Raw genomic sequence first — 23,432 nt, 5'->3', positions numbered from 1 at the left:
ACCGGGCCCTGAGACAAGAACCAAGGTTTCCTCCACATGTCTAAGGCACGTAGGCACCTCCGCGTGACCTTGAGCATGTGAAGCAGGTTTCCCCTCGGGGAGAGAACCCCTTGGTCTTGAGCCACTACTGTAGGGGTCTCATGTACAGCAGGCCAAGAGTTATCACGTTGGACGCAACTGCCATCAGACCCAGCAGTCTGGAACTGCTTGACAGTGAGCAAGCAGTGGTAAGAATCGACTCGATCCGAGCAGGAGACATATGTGCCTGCATCGTGGTTGAATCCCACACCACACCCAGATACGTGGTTCTCTGTACTGGAGAAAGCACACCTTTCTTGGCCTTAACCCCAGCTCTTTCGAGTGAGCGAGAACGTCATCTCGATGTTGAACTGCCATCCGCTCTGATTGAGCTAATATCAACCAATCTTTGATGTGGTTGAGTCGTGAAAGTGTGGGGTGAGAGTGCAAGGCCAAAGGAAGAAAGGTTCAATAGGCGCAGATCTAAAATAGGATGCAACCCCCCATCCTTCTTCGGAACAATGAATTACCGGCTGTAGAACCCGGAGTCTGTCTCGTGCGGAGGGACCACCTCGATGGCCTCCTTCTTTAAGAGAGTAACTATTTCTTGTTCTAATACCAGAGCCTGCTCGGGACCCACTAGAGTGGGGGAGCCCCATTGAATCGAGGCGGATGAGAACCTGGATTCTGTAGCCTCTTTCTTCAGTACGCAGGACCCATTGAGACACATTTGGCAGTAGCTTACACGCTGCTAAATAATCTACTAAGGCAATCAGTCTCTCGAGACTGATCTCAGTTGTGCCCAGAATGGCTAGTTCAGTGCCCTGAAGCGGCACACCGGCAGGGGACGGCCGAACTAGCTGCTCTAGATACCTCCGTAGAGGTAGCGAGCCTCTTAGTACCGCGACATTCTGGGCGGTAACTGAGAGAAGCGCTCGCCGGAGACCGCTGCGCCCTGGAACACGGCAGGGTTGGCAGACCGACCTCCTGAGGGCACTGAGGAGAGACGGGCACCTTGTAATGTGGTGTGAACCTCTCTTCCCCTGAGGGGCCTGCCCTCCGAGATCCTGAGCCATAGCATCAGGACTCTCATAGCTGAAGTCTCCTATTGAAAACGACGGCCCTCAGAACCACGTCGTCTGCTCGGGGCAGGACCCAATGAAGCACACTTGGCAGGGGCTCCCACACCGCCAGGTGACCTCCTAAGGGAACCAGTCTCGCGAGACTGGCCTCTGGTGCACCTAGAGCAGCTAGCTCAGTGCCCTAAAGCGGCGGACCGGCAGGGGACGGCCGTACTACCTGCTCTAGAGTACACCACTCTTCCCCAGAGGAAGCTGGCCCTCAAAAAGTCCTAGGCCTTTAGGCGTCAGGACGTTTACGACGAGAACTATCCAGAGAGAATGACGGTCCACAGACCCGCCTTCCGCTAGAAGCCTTCGGCCTGGGAGCGCCACTCTGACTCTAGACTCTGCGGAGTATGTGAAATGAGGCCCCCAGAATGAGGGGTTGGAACACGGTAGGTTGGGACCGCTTCTGCCCAGCAGCCCCTGCTAACCGCCTCAACCTCCTCAGAGGAAGAGAGGTTAACATGTGATCTCACTCGAGAAATTTATATCCCAAGAGCCCCTGTATATCTAACTTCTCATAGTCGGACAAATACTTCATTTTATTCCTCAGAATTAAATGCAATCAAACAACCAGACGAGTAAATACGGTCTGGTGTAGTAAGATTCACATCAAAAAACGAAATTATGTAATATATGAACCGCTCAGTCACACAAACAACATCAATCTCCTCAGAGAAAGATGGCCGCAGCACTCACTCAGAGGGGGAAGACCGCAGCGCATCCGTATCAATCTCCTCGGAGAAAGACAGGTGGAGCGTCGCGCCCTCTCCCCAGTGGGAAGGACCGCAGTGCGGGCTTCCGAAACCCCGAGAGCGGGCGCCGGATCTGGTGGTTAGGAAGCAGATCCATACGCGAAACCCACGAGCACAGCCGCCACTCCGCCTCGGCGTAAGCGGGGCAGGCACCGCGAGGAACGCTAGTGAAGGCTCCCTCCTCAAAGAGAGCCCTCTGAGAGCGAAGCAAGGTAGTAACAACTGTGCTTCGCTCCCAAGCAGACAACAAACAAACTGTGTGTATCCCCACCCGTAAAGTAACGCGGGCAGGGAGGAATACATAGCCTGAACAATGCCTGCTTGCCCCTTAGGTGTTTGATTTTGTTTTGGGACTTCGTGACAGACAACACTAAATAAGACTCACAAACAGATATCAGACTGACACACACACAGACTGCTTGCTGAATGACAAAAAGCTGACGCCGGCTCCGCCGCACATGCTTTTATAGCTTCTCGCCCATCTATTGGACTGATTTCACATGTTATTCAGAGCGTGGTCACAGAAGGCATTCCCAAAACGTATTCCGATGCAGCTCGAGTTCCTGAAGAGGAACTTACGAGTATACTTGCAGTATAAAACTACTAAACTAGTAGTTTACTAAGACTATACTTCAAAGTGTACTAAAAATACTACTACAAGTATTTAATTAGAAAACTATCAGCATTCATATAAGTTCACTTTTAGTATAGTTACAGTACAAGCTAAAAATATTGTTGTAAACTAGTTGTGTACTTAAAGTTTACTACTGTTATACTTAAAGTATACATAAAAGTATACTTTTATATACTAGAAAATGGGCCAATTTAGTCCCAAGGAGTATTGAAATAGTACACTTACAAGTATATTACTAGTACACTGATATTTGTATACTTGCTACATAAAGTATACTTAAAATATATACTAAATATACTTGAACTTTACTTAAGTATACTTAATAAAATAAACTTGAAGTATACTACTTTTTGGTAAGGGTAAGCATTTGCAGTCATGTTCTTGTGCAGAGTATGTTGTATGTTTGTTAGCTTCCATGCACTATAATTATGGAGAATAATAATTGCCTTAACAATCACTGTTGACTTTTAAATCTATAAGGTCCAAGTGAGTACATATGATACTGTTTAATCAAACAAGCTTTCACAAATCTTCATTGATGGCTGAAAGAGATACCAGAAATCAAAGCTTGATTAGTGCCAGTAATGATTTATTTAAGACTCAGATCAAAGTGTTGTGGTGGAGCCACCGATCTCAGTTTATGAAAGAGAAAACAAGCGGAGCAAATGTCAGATTTGTCAAGACATGCTTACAAAGATGAGAATGCAAAGACCACAATCTCATCTGCCACACTTTTTTGACAGCACATGGTAATTGATATATAATTTTAATTAATCAAATATGGTTTTTGAAAGCCTTTAATCAAATGGGGTATTATAGCCACTGAAATACTGTCATCAGCTTCATAGTTCATGCAAAAAGAAGAAGAAATAAAAGATCCAAACTGGCAACAATTTAACAGAGTTCAGCAAATAATAAACTTGCTGATACTAATTTTGTTATTCTTAACCCTGTGCAGACAGGCTTTTGACCCTCGGTATAAAGTCTGGCTCACTTTACTGCTTATTCTGACCAAAACAAGTGCTCCATGATAATAATTGCTGCCAATCTTTTTTTGTCTATTAATATCTGTCAGACAGACTTTTTCTGTCTACGTAGATATTTCTAAGTCACAGTAAGATACAATGTGGATAGTCTAAAAGCTGTGTTGATGGTGAAACGTCTAATCCTAAACCTAATTACATAAGACTGACGTGTCTACAACTTTGTCTGGCCTTTGCAGGTAATAACATGGATGAATAATAAGCGATATACATATAAAGAGTTATTATGCAAGCTGTCGTTGTTAGTTGTCTCCATTAGATCATTGTCAAGGAATAGTTTGCTGACAGATTTCTCCTAGAGCAAACCAGAATGAGTTCAGTATCCCTTCTTTTCTGATACTCACAGTATATTTGAAGCCTTTATGATGTTGATCAATGGTGCCAGATGTTTGCATTGAACACTTTATTCATGAAGGGTATCCTTTTCCTTACTGAGTTTACAAAAGACTGCTTGACTGAAGGCAGCTGCCTTGATTCCTAGAAAGCTAACTTCACAGACAACGTTTTGTATACAGACAGATAGATGGATGGACAGACAGATTAGATAGACAGACAGACAGACAGACATACCGAAAGATAAATATATAGCTAGATAGACAGACAGATAGATAGATAGATAGACAGACAGACAGACAGACAGACAGACAGACAGATAGACAGACAGACAGACAGACAGACAGACAGACAGATAGATAGATAGAGACAGACAGACAGACAGACAGACAGACAGACACAGACACACACACACACACACACAATATTTAGATAGACAGACGATTGATAGATAGATAGACAGACAGACAGACAGACAGAAAGCTAGATAGATAGACAGACAGACAGACAGACTATATTTAGAGTTTTGTATGTGACCATAAGGACTGTCAGTCTCTATAAAATCCACACAACTGAAGAACATAAATGTAAATTAGAAGCAGGAGGGATTTATATGCTGATTTCCCCTCATTCTCTTGCAGGGACACCTCACGACAAGCTAAGAATATTTGCTTCAAGCGCTCCGAGGTGAGAATCTTGGCTCAGCACCCGAGTCCAGTCTTAGGTTGCAAAAAAACTATACATTTATTCATAAAGCTCATTGTATGTTGGCATATGATATAGCATATTCGACCTACTGGGCAGAAATCCAGCTGTTTTTTGCTTCAAGCATGGAGTGCCATTGTCATTAGCATTTATTTTAAAGCCATTTTGAAAAAGAATGTGGCTCACATTATGATATAAAATGCATTATATAGAAAGAAAATAATGCGTAAAACATGGCATTGTGTTTTCATGAGAAACATTCTCTACCCTCTCTGCTTTACCACATAGACCTAATCATTAGTAACTGTTTACAGTCATGCTGTTTTAAACTAATCGTGTCATCGAATGATTGGTTTTAACTGTAATAATTAGCATACCCGATTGAATCTGCCACACAATAAACTGATTTATTTAAATAAATAAAGATTTTTAAAATATATTTTCTGAGTGAAATTGCCTAAAATGTTTAAAGACAATACAAATGTTTTTTTTTCACACAGCTTTTTTAATTTCCTACATGCGGAACATGTGATTCGGGCAATACAAAAACAATACGTAATTGTTAATAATGAGTCACTGAGACAGGATATAGGTTGTCAACCTTAGCATTTGCCCCTGGCCTTATCAGTGAGTCAACATGCTACAATAATACATCTTTTTATGGTAATAACAGTGATGTCATATGACAACACGACAATCAAATAAATAAAAATGTGTCAATATGGGAGTGTAACTGTGTGAATAGTGACTGTCACTTTTGTCTGCTGGGGATGGATTTTGCAAGGGAAGGGAAAGCTGGAATTCCTGTATAAGATTAATTGTTGTTTCTCCAACTTTTTTTTTTTTTTAACTAAAAGGGTGTGGTTTGACTGAAATGCACTGAAATATATTTGCACTGGCAGCCTATCATGTAAACAGGTCCATGACTTGTTACAGCATGCAACCAGGATCCCACATACTGATCCCGTCAGCTCTTATCTGACTCAGCTGTTTATATCTGATTGAGTATTTCATCATGAGAGTGAATCTGACACAATTTAGCAATGCTCTAAATTTGACATAATGTCATGATACTAAAAGTACTGGTGTCAATGTGAATCACTGTTTATGGAAAAAATAATGTGACACGTTTTGCACCTCTGATGAGCAAAGAAAAACAGTATCATACTGTATAGGCATCTACAGGCATCGTTCAGCCCAAAATGAAAATTCGTCATCATTTACTTACATGCCATTCCATATCTGTATACTCTTCTTAATGCCATGGCACACATAAGAGGACATTTTTGAACAATAAAATTCCATGCTCTTTAAAAATTAAACAAAATAAAACACACTAATTTCCCCTTAAATACAATTGCAATCAAATAGTCCCACCCCAAATCACTCCATTGGTTAAATAACCGTTCCTGTGTTGGACAGACTGGGATTCTCAAAAAAAACAAAGCAAACACACACACCCAAAAAAACAAAAAAAACAATGATTTCCCCTTAAAAACAACTGTAATCAAATAGTCCTACCCCAAATTCACTCAATTTGTTGAAGAATTGTTGCTGTGTTCGGCAGGTTGGCATTCACAAAACAAAACCTTAAAAACAATTCTAATCAAACAGTCCCACCCCAAACTCACTCAAAACTCACTCTAACCCTAACCCTAACAAAACAAAACACAAAAAAAACAAACAAAACAGCTCAATGACTCCCCCTCGAAAGCAATTCTAATCAAGTAGGCAGTTTCTTTGCCTTCATTAAAAGTTCAACATTTTCCAGCACCTTTGTAAGGGGCTCACAGAGAGTGAAATCACAATGAGCAAAAAAAGAGTTTGGCCAGATTACATTAGCTCACCCCAATGTGCTACATCATTCACCAGAGGTACAAAACAAGTGCCAAACACCATGGGGTTGAAGTCCCGGCAAAGTGACCTCTGAAATGATTAGCCATAGAAATTCTCAACACGTCCCAAAAAACTCCACTGCATTTTTTTCTCTCTTTCTCCTTCCATCTTCCTCTGTAGTCTGAGGTTGTTCCAGGCCCGGGGTCTGCCATTGGAAACCGCCACTGGGAACCTATCTAATAAGGAATAGGAACTAATAAAAGCAGATGCCAAAACCGCAGGAAGAATAGGGAAACGTTGCCCATTGAAAAGCCGGCCCAGATTGAGTAAAAGTGGCATTGTTGGGCTCTTTTGATGACATCAGCAGGGGTAGACCGCCCAATGGGCTCTGTTGACGACCAGGTCAGGTCACGTGCTGCTGAGGGGCACATGGGGTAAAATGGGGAAACTATAGCAGTGCTTCAAGTGCTTCTGGAGCGCTTTGAAGTCAAAGAAAGCGGCCTCATCGATCATTAATTTAAAGGCTTTTACCTCCTTTTCTCTTTCTTTTCTCATGCGTTTTCCTTGCTCTTGTGTGGAACTGGAGTTACAAAAAATCAGCTTACCTCCTGCCTGAACCCACGCTGCCTTAATGAAATGAAAACATTAACTAAATGTACTAAATAAATACTAAATATATATTTTTTACTTTTTCTGATAGTATATATTATGAATTACATGGATGATCAATTAGATTAACCCAATAAATTGTATTAACATGACAAAGTTATACTTTTGTATTCACAATATCAATTTGAACTCAATTCCAGGTTTATTTAAATACCTTAATAACTAATATATTCCATAAAAGCTTTAAATCTAAAAAAAGAAAGAATACTTTCATTCAGGTTTTTAATTCATTTGAATTTAATTTCATTATTTAATTTTTGAGTTGTAATTTTAAGGACCTCTAAATATGATGACCCTACACTTTCTAAAATAGCAGCTATATATCTTAAAGTATGAAGACTTATTTATACTATGGATAAGCATGGTATGGCATGTGCATGTGCAAAATATTATCTGGACAATATTTACTTTTTATTAAGATGACACTATATCTGTTTTCTGTTTTAGAGTACTCTATAAATCTGTGGAGAAACTTTGACTGTCAATTAAAAAAAATAAAATTATATATATATGAAAGTGTCGTGACATGTGGCCAAGTATGGTGACCCATACTCAGAATTAGTGCTCTGCATTTAACCCATTCAAAGTGCACACACACAGCAGTGAACACACACACCCAGAGCAGTGGGTAGCCATTTTTTTTGCTTCAGCGCCCGGGGAGCAGTTGGGGGTTTGGTGCCTTGCTCAAGGGCACCTCAGTCGTGGTATTAAAGGTGGGAGAGAGCACTGTACATTCACTCCCCCCACCTACAATCCCTGCCGGTACGAGACTCGAACCCACAACCTCTGGGTTATGAGTCCGACTCTCTAAACATTAGGCCACGACTTCCCCAAATATATATAATTTATCTAATAATTTATTATACATTATAATTAATTATATTAAAACATTAATTATTACTGTTTTTAACCAATTTATGCCTTGCCATATTCTGCATTTACTTCATATAATGATATTGAAACTCGTACGTTTTGTGTAATCATAATTACACTAATGCACTTGGAGCAACTGCACCTTTTATCTCAGAAATATTAATTTGACCAACTATTTGAGCACATCCTAGCAAGAAATATGCACTATATGCAATTATTAATCAATTAGAGATTGAACATCTATTATCTTTTAATGTTACTGTAATTTCATAATGCATTTTACCCAACTAACAGTATACAGATTTATATTAAAGCAATAAGCCATAAGAGTGGCTTACAGTGATTTTACCTCAGTAAAGAGGTGGTCTTACATAGTATATGAAGCACAAATAGTCAGATTTATCAATGTTGATGATTATATGTTATTTATGGTTGCCAGAAAACATGGCAACTTTAAACCATAGAACATTTGACAGGTCAAAGCCCCATGTGATCGTCCTAATTGGATTGTTAAAATGTAGTGTGTGCAAGTCTCATGGTAAAGTCATTAATAATTCTGCAACTGAATATGAACAATGGCTGTATTTGTTCCGCTTTAATACTTTCCACACTTCCTCTTTGCAATATGTTCACAGACATAGCCAAGAGTCATCTTTTTCTTCCTCCGGGATTTGCTTTCTTTCTGGAAGTATAGTGACACCTGAAACACTAGATAGGTGGAGTCTAATCCCCATGTCTAAGTCCATTTAAGAAGGAGTTTCCTACAGGAACTTTCCCCTGCGCTGTCACAGTCCCCGGCCGCCCCCCCTCGATCCCGTCCGTCTGATTGCCGCTGGGGTATTATGGCAACTTGAACTTCTAATCTCTTTGTGCCGTGTGGTCCAATTTTCTTGAGCGTAACCTCTCTCTGATCAGTGCAAATGGCTACAGAGGAGATCAAGCAGGGTTCATGGAGAATGAGTTCTCTTAATGTCCTGATATCTCTTCCAGTGATCTCTGCTGTGATTTTATTCAATCACTCACAGCTCAGGTTCCAGGAACACATGTGCTTTTGCAGCGCTACAAAATAGTGTTGCTCATTTTACTAGAACTCCAGTCACCGATGCTTTAATCTTCATTCATTTTCTGGTACTTCAAGAGGTCTTATTTTGATAGGTCAGTTTAATTTGATGATTGACTCACTTATATTTGGGATTCCGGATTAAAACAACTCTACAGGGGATTGATGGTTCCTATATATACCACAATCTTATATTGTGGTATGAGTACTTTTATATCAGTTATTGTAGCTCAATCAGTAGAGTACAGTGTTAGCAATGCTAAGGTTGTGGGTTTGATTCCAAGTGCTGATAAAATGTTGAATGTAAATGTCTCTGAAATGCATTAATGTAAATATAAAGTTACCCAGGCAATGTCATTGACAAACTAGTAACCTCACAGAACATCCAATAAAACTGCATAAAATATTGGCCGTTGTGGTGGCAAGACTTGCACAAGCGTACACCACTGTCGATGTTAAAATCTAGTTTTCATTTAAAGTTCTACAGTATTGCAAAGTTTAGTTTTCCAGGAAGGTCTTGTCAAGTATTCTCTGATGGTCTACTCTGGGATCCCTGTATGTTCTGCTTGCAAGATTAGACTAGTTCTGGCTAATCATGCTAATATCATAGGCTCGCTGGATGACACATTTTAATACAGTAAGCTGACCCAGTTTGAGATCACTGCACAACAGGGGGAGCTATTTCGGCTAATAAAATCTGGAAGTTAATAAAATGGCAGATTTGATAAGAGCAAGCCTGCTATTAATGGTATTCCAATGTATTGTTATTGCTGCTTATACAGCACTTAATAAAAACCTGGCTCTTCACAAAGACCTTGTTTAGAGGTTAAGTATATTTATATTTTTCCTGTTTTGCCAGATGTGCTTACATATTCTGAAGAATGAGGAAGTATATTAATGTAACAAAGAAAATATAATCAGATAAAAATATAACTGTTATTGAATTTTTAAATTTAGCTAGTCTGGAAATTGCTAGAATGCGGATATGTAGTACTCAAAGTATGTAGTATTCAAAATACACTACATGATTAATTTAGTAACATGCAGCTAAATTAAAGAGTTTACAGCATGTGTGTGACCATGAGCTATTTTTGTGTTACTCAAAATAAAATGTCTTTGTTCATTATAAGCATTATCGGAAATCCAACTTTGTATCTAAAAAGAGTTTACATTTATTGGATGATGTAATGCAATACAATAAAAATGCTTTGTGACTTTTTGCAACACGAGGGTTACCATGACCCTACAATACTTGTGAAGGTCGGGGTCTGGCAAAAAGCTTTCAGCACCAGCAGAGATCTGAGTCTACGAACCGGGCCAAGACACTGCAATATTCCATTTCCCACCCTTCCAACCCCATTATACCTGACTGACCTGCCCACATAAATATTTGCCTCGGAAACCACCATCACAGTTGGAGACATGGCCGTGATTTCACCAGAGGCCTGGATTACTGTCGGATATCACGTTTGGCACATCAGTGGTGTACCTCCACCCTGCTTTCAAGTGGCTGAGCAAGAATGTCTCCAGAGATGACTCTCAAGTGCAGCTAAAGCTTTCCTAGGACCAATCCCAAATGACGCCCTCAGTCCTGGTAGTCCAAAAGTTCACACTTTGGTGACCTTTCTGTGGAGGGCAAAATATTGTTGGGTAGTAGTCTGCTGTCAAGTCCACACCAGTGTGTCGGAGTCATAGCCTTGTGGGCAGCTCTCCAACAAGCTGCAACAGTGCTCAGGTTACCCAAACTCAAGTCCCGGCTTGTGGACCTTTCCTAATCCTGTTCCACCTCTGCTCTCCTATCACTTTTTGTTCCTGCTTTGTAATAAATACAAACAGGCAAAAAAAAAAATTAGTCCACCTAAAAGTTGCATATGGCATCTTTGGCATGCTTCTGAACCATAAATAAGACAATTTGGATACCCAATAAAGGAGGTGGGCAATTCTGACCCTCGAGGTCCACTCTCCAACTCTATTCAAATAATCACATCGATGCTTGGTTAGGACCACATTTAATGCACAGGGTACCCATTGAGCATAATCTTTCGAAGCACATGGTACTGCATTGCTTTCAGTTGTTTGTCAGACCATGACACATTTAATTATTTACATGCATTTGTAAAAGTAGAACTGATTTTATATACATTTATACTTTCATAGATATTTTGGAGCACCTAACCCCACCCTACCCTAAACCTACCCTCTTCTAAACAATAAACATGCAATAGGTTAATAAAAGTACAAGTACACACAGTCTTTATTGCAAAGACTGATCAAAAACAGTTAAAAAAAAGTATTACAAACAACTTGCATTTAAGCCTTCTGAAGCCATACAATATCTTTATCTGATATATCTGAAAATTGTGTGTTGTGTATGCCTGTTATATCCTCTGTTTTACACTGAGAAGTAGTAGTAGTATACTTTATTGTCCTCAAAAGGAAAATTGTTGTGGACTACTTGTTGCTGCAGACATACAGTAAACAAATAAATGGTTAGGTTTAGGGGTAGGGGTTGGGTTGGATTTCATCCTCAGAAATGTCTAAATAGTGCAATGAAATGTAAATGAAAGTGTTGTGGCTGTTTTAATTGAAAATCAAACCACAACATATACAGTATGTCAGATTGGTAGAATCAATTCCCAATATATAATTCCATCATGACGATGTTCCCTCCTGGTGGAATGACCTGCCCAACTCAATCCGAGCAGCTGAGTCCTTAGACATCTTCAAGAAAGGCTAAAACCACATATATTCCCTCTTTATTTGACCCTCTAACTCTAGCATTCTCTAATCTAATTCTTGCTGTACTGTATTAGGCTAACTGAGACTTGTTATAGCACTTGCATATTATTGCTCTTTTGTTGGTTTTGATTGTTTCTATTGTCCTCATTTGTAAGTCGCTATATGTAAATGACTAAATGTAAATGACGATAAAATTCCCATTCCTTTCACATCTGCATAGACACCTAAAGGTTTCTTATTGAAAGCAATGGAGTACCCTACCCTGCATGTAAAAAAAATGACACTAAAGGGTTACCAGCTGCGTTAAAAAGTGACGCCAAAGGGTCCTGACCAAGCATCACTAAGTTTGGAGTGATAATGTGTTGGAAAAACCTAACTAAAGTCTTCACGATTACCTGAAAATTACAGGCAGTGTAATTGTGTTTCCACACACCAGTGTAGGTGTGTTTAATCAGGATTGGAGCTAAACTCTGCAGCACAGTGGACCTCAAGGGCCAAATTTGCCCACTCTGCCTCATGGAGGTCACATGTACAACCAGTTTAATTCTGGTTTCTAACTGACTGGGATTCAGGGTGCACAGATTTTTGTACAATATATAAATTCAAGAACTGGTTACTGGATTTGCAAGTTCATTTGCACAACTTATATGCTCCAAATTGTTCTCAGAGAGATATCTATTTTAGATTTGCCCACCCCTAAATGTCAACTGAAGAAACTGTGGTTGGGCACTTTACTCATCGGTTGGGTGATCTCTTCTTGTCTAAGAGGGCATTTCTTGACTAGAATAAGCTAGTCAAAAGTATTGCTACATAAAATGGGACATTCATATGGTCAGTGATGTAAGTTTTTAGTAGACATTGTCCTTTTGCCATCATCCAAATGGACCACTGTCTGCACTCCCATTGGATGTGTCAACGACACGGTTCGAGTCCCGGCTGAGAGCTGAGAAGCTCCAAGGTTCAAGGTTTGAGTCCCAGCTGACAAGCTCCAAGGTTTGAATCCCAGCTGAGCTGAGAAGCTCCAAGGTTCGAGTCCCGGCTGAGCTGAGAAGGTCCCCAGTTCAGTTTCCTCCACAATCCAAAGACATGCAGGTCAGATGAAGTGGAGACACTAAATTGCTTGTAGGTGTGAGTACACGTGTCTATGTCTGATTTTTCCTGTAATGGACTAGCCATCTGTCAGCATGTTTCCCTGCTTTCCATGTGACCCTACATAGCAGACAAGAGGTTTGGAGGATGGAGAGATGAACTCATGCACAAATCAAATGAGCACTAATCTAAGGAAATTAATTACTTCCTTCGTCTCTTGTCCAACAGTCTCTGTCACTCAGTCGGCAGTGCATTTTGCTGAACTACTTGTACGATCCAAGATGGTGGCGCGTTCACACGCTGCGGCTTCTCTCTCTCCCGACAGAAAGGTGTTTTCGTGTTTTTTGTCTTGTGAGTCGCAGTGTTTTTGTACGCATTCGTCGCGCCTATTTGATTCTAAGCGCGCATATAGTCGTGAGTTTCTGCTCGATGTCGGCAGAACCACATTTTTAGAGTTAAACTCTGCACACGCCGTAGAGCTGCGGGCCTCCTTGGACCCCTTCCAGTTTGCATATCGGTCCAAACGCTCAACTGATGACGCCATCGCCACTACCCTCACAAAACTAAATGGCTGGAGCAAAACTAGGAACTAGAAAGAACTGGGCTGGATCAAAAGAAAACCCCTAATCTCAAAAGTAAAATAAAAGCTAAGGCAACTAGGCAAGACTAGGCTAGACCAACAGGATAACAGTCAACAGCGACAAGAGCCAGGTTAACTCAGCAGAGCAGAGATTTCGATCTGGCACAGGACAGAAAACAAGAGGAGAATATAAGGGTGACTACTGATTAGAAACAGGTGTACCCCTAACGAGATAAGATAACGAGATGGGCGGGGTAACAATAGACAATAGAGCACATGGCAACATAATTACCAACTGACAGCCATGTGCTCCAGACAGACCAGGACAACATAAACAAACCCAGATCAGACCGGCGCCTTGACAGTATGTCCTGTACATGTGGAAGAATTGACAATAAAGCAGACTTGAACTTGAACTTGAACTTGTATTGCTGATAACTTGTGTCAGTGTAAATATCCCTTAAACTTTTCAAAGAAAAAAAAAACAGCTGAAATTGGAAAGACGTTAGAAAATTTTATTCAGATACAGAATTAGAATTTATCCAGAGTTTAACCAATTTGTCAATAGGCCACAAATAAACTGATTAGAATACAAAGCAACACTGCACACACACACAAAAGTTACTGATGAGTGATACAAGGAAATTAGTCCAGAAAATGAATTTAACGACATTATGTGATGACTTGTATGAAAGAGTTTCATCAAACAGTGATAAAACTGGGGAAGAACAGCATTGTGCAATGTTAAAACATGACTTAAGTAAGACGTGCAATGCATATGCTGGATTAGTAAGAACTTTGCTCTTAGAGTACGTGCACTTCCACATGGAGTTTCTGTTTGAGGTGTAGCCATACTATGATCTATGTTATTTTGTCTTTTACCGGTGCTCTGTGATTGAGAATGGGTACAATCACATCACAATGATCCGTTTAATGGAAAACACATGGCTGTGCAGAAAATGTAGGCATAAAATAAAAGACCAGGGACAATAATGTTTGCTGAGGTAATTAGACGTGATTAGCTTTATTTAAAATAGACATAATTTGAAAGCTAAGTAATTCATTTTGACTCATTAAGCGCAAATCAACAAAGAGCACAAAGTGAATTAATTACCTGCATAATGTCATTTTGAAGTCTCCTGAAATTAAAAAAGCTCTCGTCATATGACAAGAAGAACTTATAGGCACTTCTTTGTTCTACAACCCAGTTAGCTGCTTGCCTAGAGGGCAACATTTGCCTTCTAATTAACCCAGATTTGACCATATACTGAGTCAGCATTATTTTATTTCATTCAATAGCAATAGAATACAGATCAAATGTACTTCTAATTAAATAGCCAATATTTGTTTGTATGCTGTGTTGTTTGAAGGGCTACAGCATAGTATTGTTAGCTTAGCAATATGCTAACATCAAATTCTATTGAAATGAACTGTCCCATGAGGAAAATGTGTCCAAATACATCATTATTGAGGTTAATTTCAGTGTGTATGCTGTTTTTTTATTTGTATTTTTATTCTATGTGTGTCCTAGTTGAGCACTTGAATTAAGTCACAATGCTGCTCTATGCGTTTCAGGCCAATACTGTTTATTTAAAGAAAGAAAGGAAAGAAAGATACAAGTTTTTGAATTTATGGAAGTATAATTAAGTGCTTAATCAAAAATCGTGTCCGATTTTATCACAAAAGCAAAGCACCTGAAGCTAAATCCCTGTCCTAGGACTATATTGGATAGACATTGGAGTATAAGGGTATAATTATCATGTTACAAAAACATCACATTACGATATTAAATATTTTTGGAATTTTTGGACTTCCTGGAATTTTATGGGAAATTCTCATATTAGCAGATGTAGATGTTTTATGCAACATAACACGGCAACATAATGTGATTCACTATAATTTCCTTGAAGGTGAATGGGCTTTGTAAGTGCATGCTATTTGATATCAAAATGATAAGACTTTCTCATAATGTCATATACGCAGTTTGACCTTTTTCTGCTAAGACGATATCAAGTGACACATTTGCAAGTGAACCTTGCACCATGATTTAGAATGTATCATTAGTGGGCTGCCAAGACAAGTATCACTATTACTATTGCTCATAGTTAAGTGTTAAACTTTGTGTAACATTTTTTGACCTGGACCGGCAAGCTGTCAACTTTTACACTGCTCTGGCTATCACATGGAAAAAGCTATAGCAAACACAGCAATGTCATCGCAATTTAATTTGTGTGAGTGATTTAAATAATTACATTTTTGCAGATGCATAATGAAATTTAGGAAATAATAAGTAATTTAATTTATTAAATAAATATGTAATGTATTCATTAAAAACATAATTTAATAGTGTCTGAGTTTCAGAAATTCCAGTTTACTACTACTACTACTACTACTACTACTACTAATCAATAGTAATTATTAATTATTTAAATTAGTATCAGGAAATAAATTTATTTACTTATATGGATAATATTTATTTTTATTAGTAATACTATTATTTACCATTGTTACTAATACATTATTATTATTATTATTATTATTTAAATAAATAAATAATTAGATTAATTAATTCATTAATAATAATAATATAAATAATTATAGTTTATTAATGCTTCTACATTATTTAATAATCAATAAACAATTTAGAGTTATTAATAATATATTGATGCTTATTGATATTTTACAACTACCAATCATAATATTTGGTGCTTAATGGTATTACTTAAAAAACAAATCATTATTGTTTTTATTTTATTGTTTTTGTTATTATTGACCATCGTTGTTGTTATTTAAAAATATTATGCTATTATTATTATTATTATTGAATAACATCCACATAAATAAATGTATTTATATAGTTTATTAATACTACTAGTTTAAATATTTAATAATGACTTATTTAGGGTTATTGGCAAAATAGGTTTTTAAAATAATACTATTATTTACCATTGTTACTAATACATTATTATTATTATTATTATTATTTAAACAAATAAATAAATTGATTAATTAATTAATTAATTATAACATCAATATAAATGAGTAAATAAATAAAATAATAATACAGTGTTAATGTGTTAATACAGTCTATTAATAATATTTTTTGTTTATTTCGTTTTTTTTTTCTTTTATTTACTTAAAAAGAACAAGTTAAAAATTTTGTAATTTCCTCAGTTTAATCTGTAAATAGTGTTTGTATCATTTCGCTCTCAGCTTTAGATGTGTGGGTGGACAGCTTCATTCAAACCAATCAGCCGTGTTATTGTTTGGCGTCATTGTTCTTTCCAGCTGTTGTCAGCCACATCTCATTGAGGACAGAGTGATCAGCATCCTCCCAGCATGCCTGTCAGTTATCAGACATGCCAGTGCACCGCAGGAGTCACGAGAGCAAACAATGGCAGCTCCTGCACTTCACACACGCTTTCATTCTGGCGGCTCACGGCTCCTGCGGTGAGTGAAGAGGACTAAAAGAGCTTGACGGCTCAGAGTCTGTTATCACACTGACCACACATGCTGCTGTGTGCAGAATGACAGGGTCTCGCTCCACTACGTCACTGCCGGAGGAGCCGCAGAGGTGTGGGAGTGATTAATGTCCGCTCTTCTATCAATGGACAACCTGGACCAACACATTCACTTGGTCCACACTCTCCAATATGAAACTTGTTTTACATTATATGTCATTATTAGTTAAATTAATCGCATGTAGACATATATGCACAAATGCAGATCATTCAAATACATTATTTGGGGCAGAAAAATCACTAGATATCACATGCAGTAAGTGGTAAGAAATCAGTATATAGTTTCAATATGTAACTTTTTTATAACTCAACATAAGTCTATCGTAATAACTTAAGAACAGTTTGTCGGTCTGCCCAAGGTAGATGTATGGCATTATTTAATTAGATACATTATATTTGCATTATTTTGTTTTTATAGTATGCCGATGTTGACCTTGTTTCCCAAGTGGCTTCACATCCTTTGCCAGGTCAAAAGTTCATTGTGACACTGTATTTTCTGAGCAGTTTTAAAATTAAACAGTATATATAAACAGTAACAAAAAATGAAATAAAAGATTAATATTATAAATATTAGATTAGTGCTGTTAAACGATTCATCGCGATTAATTGCATCCCAAATAAAGTTTTTGTTTACATAATATGTGTGTGTGTGATGTGTATATTTAATATGTACATATAAATACACACACATGCATGTATATATTTTGAAAATATTTACATGCATTTACATTGTAATTTCATATAATTTATATTATTTATAAATATATTTAATATATAAACATAACATATTTTTTTCTGAAATATATACATGCACGTGTGTATTTATATATACATAATGAATATACACAGTACACACACACACATTATGTAAACAAAAATTTTTAATTGGGATGCGATTAATCATGATTGTTTGACAGCAATAATATTAATACAAATGTTAATACAAAAAAACTATAATCAAATAATGAAATCATAGCAAAATTACTAACATTTAAATGCAAACACTAAATTATAAAAACACATATTAAATCTTATATTAAATAATATTAATTTAATAATATATCAAATAATATTAAATATTTTTATGCTACAAAACTGCTATTTCAGTTATACAAGAGGTTGCTCATTTAAAATAAAATAGCTATAGTACAAATTAATCATATTTACAAACAAATTTTTCGATAAACTATATATTTTTATACATTTAATGCATGGAACCCAGATTTAAAATCTTGGTTCTAAATATTCTTATTTAAATAGAAATACAAATCTAAAACTGTTCTTATTTGAGGTACAATAGAAAACTGTAACAACATTTTTACTTTTTTTAAATGGTGTTTGAAATCGGAGAATTGTTTTATTTATCTTTATTTTATAGGTTTACAGTGAATATATAGGTTCTTTATAGTGGAAAATGGATCTTTAAATCATAAAATGTGCTTGACACTAAAAAAAGGTTCTTTTAAGAATTGATCACTGAAACATTCTTTGAGGAAAGTAAAATGGTTCTTCTATGGCGTCACTGTGGGGAAAAAAAACCTTTAAAAACTCTTCCACTGCAGATAAATCTCATATAAATACCTCTTCTAGAAAGCCTATGAAATTAAACGATAAGTTCAGTAAAAACAATCATATTCTAGGATAATTCTAGAAAAGAGGCCGTATCGCACTTCCTCAGAGCTTTCAATCATTTAACTAAAGATCTTATATAAGATGCAATATATGGGATTTATATCAGTGGATGGTCATTCTTCATGTCCTCTTTTACTAGATTGGTGTCCCTCCAAAGGTTAATTGCCTCTGCTAATTATTACCCCTTAACTAATGTCATCCTGCCTGTAGAATGAGTCACGCTCAGACTGAAATGGCCTCTACCAATTGACGTATACTGCTGGTATTTAGAAGGACAGAAGTGTTACTGAACCTAAACTTCAGCTTAAGTTGGGACAAAACAAACCTGGGAGGAAGAGTAATAACTAATAACAAATTAAACCTCGTTCGGATTAGCAAGACGGATGTGGGGACTTTCAACGGGAAGAATTTTCCACACAATCAAGGGCAAACAAAAGGAACAAGTGGGTGTGATAAGCTAACGCCCAACATTACCTTCAGCTCAAAGACATCTCTGTGTTTGAGATAAGAGACATGAAAGCGAGGACTGCAACACTCCCTTCCTCTCCACTCCATCCATGCAGAACCAGCCCAGCCCACTGGGGGCAGCGTCACGCTTCTGGGACAAGAAACAGCACTGGTCTCCACATGCATGAGGTGAAATGTTTCCTTATGAAATCCCTCAAGCTCAGCCAGAGACCATTATGTAGGCCAGATTAAGATGAGATCAGTTTCGGGATGGGAGGATGTTATGATTTTACCTTTGCCTGACAGATGTCAGGAAAGACATTTGCGGCGCTCTCGCGCATTCGTTCATTTCTTCTGAATGGGATTCTGTCTGGGCTTTAGTGAGCTAAACCGAGAGGTCCTTGAATCCTTAATGTCTCTTGAGTAATGTAGTCATGTGGATGCGGTGAAGTCAGATTTCATCAGAGAGTGGTGCTTGACTCTCTCATCTCAGACAGAGGTAAAGACACGTCTTTCTGCAAGAATCCAGGCGCTAACAAATATATTGCTCCTAATTTTAGCCCAGTTTTAGTTCAAAATATACTAGAAAGCCCAGGCAAAATCAAATAACGTACATTTACCCTTATCAAACACTATAAAAGTTTACCTAACTTAAAAGATAAGGGAGCCTATTACAATGCAATCTCAGGGGGGTAAAAATGGAGGCTAATTCATATGAACTTTTACAATCTCTTTTGTATGTTCTCATATGATCAACCTACTGTCTGTTAAAAAAAAATAAAAAGTTGGTGGGTGAGTCGCGTGAATTTGTACGATCTCGCTTATCCATTTTTTGTACAATCTGCTTACACCCCAGCTATGATTAAAAACTTGTTGGCTAATTTGTATGAAATCGTGCAATCAGCTTATGCCCCGCTGACTGTAAAAAAAAAAAAAAAGTTGGTGGCTAGTGTCACACTTCTCGGGAGGCAAGGAGCGAGGAATGAGGAAACACGGAGATAACTTCAATTCACAGTCTTTAATGATCACATGGGGAACGTAGGAGACACAGGAACACATGGAATGATGTTCGAGGACCGACAAACACTAACTGAAAGGACTGGGGCTTTTAAACACTGGGTGATTTGGAAAACACAGGTGCAAGGAATGACTAATTACAGGGAACATGGCACACCTGGGGAAGGAAAACACAACACAGAAAAACCAGGGGCGTGACATTACTCCCCCCTCCCGGAAGGTGTGTCCTCGCACCATAGAAACAACATGGGGAGTGGAGTGGGTACCCTAGTGGGAACTAGGGAGGAGGCTCAGGAGGAGGACGGACGCCCGGGAGGGGGCCGGCAGACAGAGTCCAGGGAGGAGACAGGTGGGACCCAGAGCAGGAAGAGCACAGCACAGAAAGAGCACAGCAGGACCACATTTTTGAGGAGCGGGTACTGGAGAGAGTTCTTGGGCTGGAGCCCTTCCTGGGCGGAACTGGGGATCAGGAGCCTTTCTTGGGCTTAACGAGAAATCAGGAGCCCTTCCTGGGCTAAACGAGGAATCAGGAGCCCTTCCTGGGCTAAACTGGGGATCAGGAGCCCCTCCTGGGCTAAACTGGGGATCAGGGAAGCGTTTACGAGGTGCTGGCACTGGAGGGCGCTCTGGAGGAGCAGGCACAGCAAGGCGCGTTCTAGGAGCAGGCACTGGAGTGCGCTCTGAACTGGATTCGGGGGTTGGAGCCCTCCCCTCTTCATTCTAGCACTTATGTCCCGCCATAGTCAGCTCACTCTCAGCCATGATGCAGGGGGCGGAGCTCCTCTCCGCGCTCACACCATCCATGGCTTGCTCCCTCGTAGTGGGCACTGTTGCCGGCTCTCGCACCTGGTCTGACGGGTTGGGCTCAATTTCCGAGGCGATCCTCTGCACAGTCGCTTGGCTTCGCAGGAACAGTTTGGTATGGTCCTCGAGAGCTTTGTCTCCCTGCTCCAGCAGGAGGAGGAGGAATTCGGGGCGAGTGAAGGAATCCGTGGGGACACAACAGAAAGAATATCACTGAGAAAAAAAACTGAAAACAAACGGAGGGGAAATCACGGAAGTTACTGTTTTGGTCGGTCCTTCTGTCACACTTCTCGGGAGGCAAGGAGCGAGGAATGAGGAAACACGGAGATAACTACAATTCACAGTCTTTAATGATCACATGGGGACCGTAGAAGACACAGGAACACATGGAATGACGTTAGAGGACCAACAAACACTAATTGAAAGGACTGGGGCATTTAAACACTGGGTGATTGGGAAAACACAGGTGCAAGGAATGACTAATTAAAGGGAACACGGCACACCTGGGGAGGGAAAACACAACACAGAGAGTCCAGGGGCATGACAGCTAGTTTGTATGATCTCACTTATACGTTTTCATACAATGGGCTTCATTCATGAAAGTTGAGTAAAAATTCGTACAACGGGTCTCGTTCATGAAAGTTGCGTAAATATATTTGTAAATTCTGAGTAATTTGCCTGTAAAACAGACCTTCCCGATAACTCTGCTCCAGATTCCAGCCATTCTCAAGCCCGCCTGCCTCTGCTCACTCTAGTCCTCCGGCCGTTCCTCACTCAAGCTGGCCTCCGCTCACTCTAGGCCTCTGCTCACTCTCGGCCTCCGGCCTCCGCTCACTCTAGGCCGCTGTGTGTGACGCTGTTTCGTTGTGAAAGCGAAACTACTTTGTTTGGCCTTCCAAAAGAGTATATGACTAGAAATCAGTGGTTAAGTTGTATTTACAACACTGTTCCAGAACAGTTTAACCCAAATATTCAGATGTGTCCAGCGCATTTTATGGAGGACTGTTTCCTGATCCTGGTAGAGTAGACTACAATCCCGGCTGTTCTGACTCACAGACTGTAAGTTATTTATATTTAAAGAATTAGCCTAATAATGTTCTTTTTAGCAGCATCATATGACCCCTTTAACTCTTTGTACATATACTCCCTGTTCTGTTCAATCCTTTGTCTGTGCTCATCGAGTATTAGTGGTGTGTAAGTGTTTATTCTCCTTGCGTATCTTCTCATAGTGGATTAAAAACGTCTGCTATGAATTACCTGTGTCATGTATTTCCTTTACACCGATGTGATTGTGATAGAAGCACAGACCAAAACTGAAGATGAGGATTGCCTTCTTAAGAAAAGCCGGACGCTGGAGGAGTATGTGGAGGGCCTAATGGTTAGAGAGTCGGACATGTAACCCGAAGGTTGTGGGTTCGAGTCTCAGGTTCGTCAGGAATTGTAAGTGGGGGTACAAATTCTGAGTATGGGTCACCATACTTGGCCACACACTCACTCTCTCATGATGAGACCCTGAAAGAGTCCACTTCTGGAGTGGGATGGATTACCGTCCTTTCATTGAGTTTGTTCATTACACATTGTGTGTATGTGAATCCTCCCTGATAGTGGGAGACATCGAGAACAACACCATCAAGGACTCTGCAGTCATCTCTCCACCAGCTCGAGCTAGGATTTATCATCCCAGTCCGGAGAGACCCAGACAACAAGAGAGTGTTTCCACCACAGACCGGAGTTCCAACGATATCGAGCCTGTGCCAATGCCTTCCACTAGGGGTGTAAATGGTCGGGGTTGGGTGGGTAGGGTTCAACCACCCCCCCCTCCCCCCCATCTGAGGGTTGTCCCCCCCCCTAAAAGTATAATTACAGACCACTCTGTGTATTATAAATAATATAATGGACATATACTTAAAATAATTGTGTAAGTAGTAAAACAAAATAAATGCAAAAACGAGTTTTAAGTTTAGAAACATTTTGAGTTTAAGTTTAGAAACGTTTGGTCCACTGCCTGCTTTCCTCACAGATAAACACAGGAGTCCGGCGGTGGGAGAGAACAAAGTTCTTCAGTAGGTGTGTGTAAATAGGCTGTCAAGGCTATTTTATTCACTTTAAACATTGGATGAAATTATTCTATCTCTTTAATCAGATTATGCTGGATCATTAATAAATTAGTCATGACAAAAAATGATGATATCCAATATTCTATAAGCGATTTTACGGTTGCTTAGCTTAACTTGTTTAATACGTAGCTTATTGGCTAGTAAGTCCCCCATTACAACTAACATGGCGATAAGCCTGATATTAGGTTAATATTGTAGAACTACCGATGTATTGGGTTTTGCTCAATATGATGTTAATTGGCAGATCATTGGGCTTGCTGTGGTTGAACGTGCTTAATTTTTTTTTTTTTTTTTTTTGACCACGTGGTGAACCTATGAACCAAACTCATATTTAAACACGGTCTCCATGCTGTGTACACATATCTATCCTTACAAGAACAATTGTGGCTGTATTACTTGTGTACCCTTCAAAGATTGCTCTTGAGAAATTTTATGT

This window comes from Sinocyclocheilus grahami, unplaced genomic scaffold (assembly GCF_001515645.1).
Source record: "Sinocyclocheilus grahami isolate Dianchi unplaced genomic scaffold, SAMN03320097.WGS_v1.1 scaffold1071.1, whole genome shotgun sequence".
NCBI classification, from domain to species: Eukaryota; Metazoa; Chordata; class Actinopteri; order Cypriniformes; family Cyprinidae; genus Sinocyclocheilus; species Sinocyclocheilus grahami.
This window is presented reverse-complemented; position numbering follows the sequence as displayed.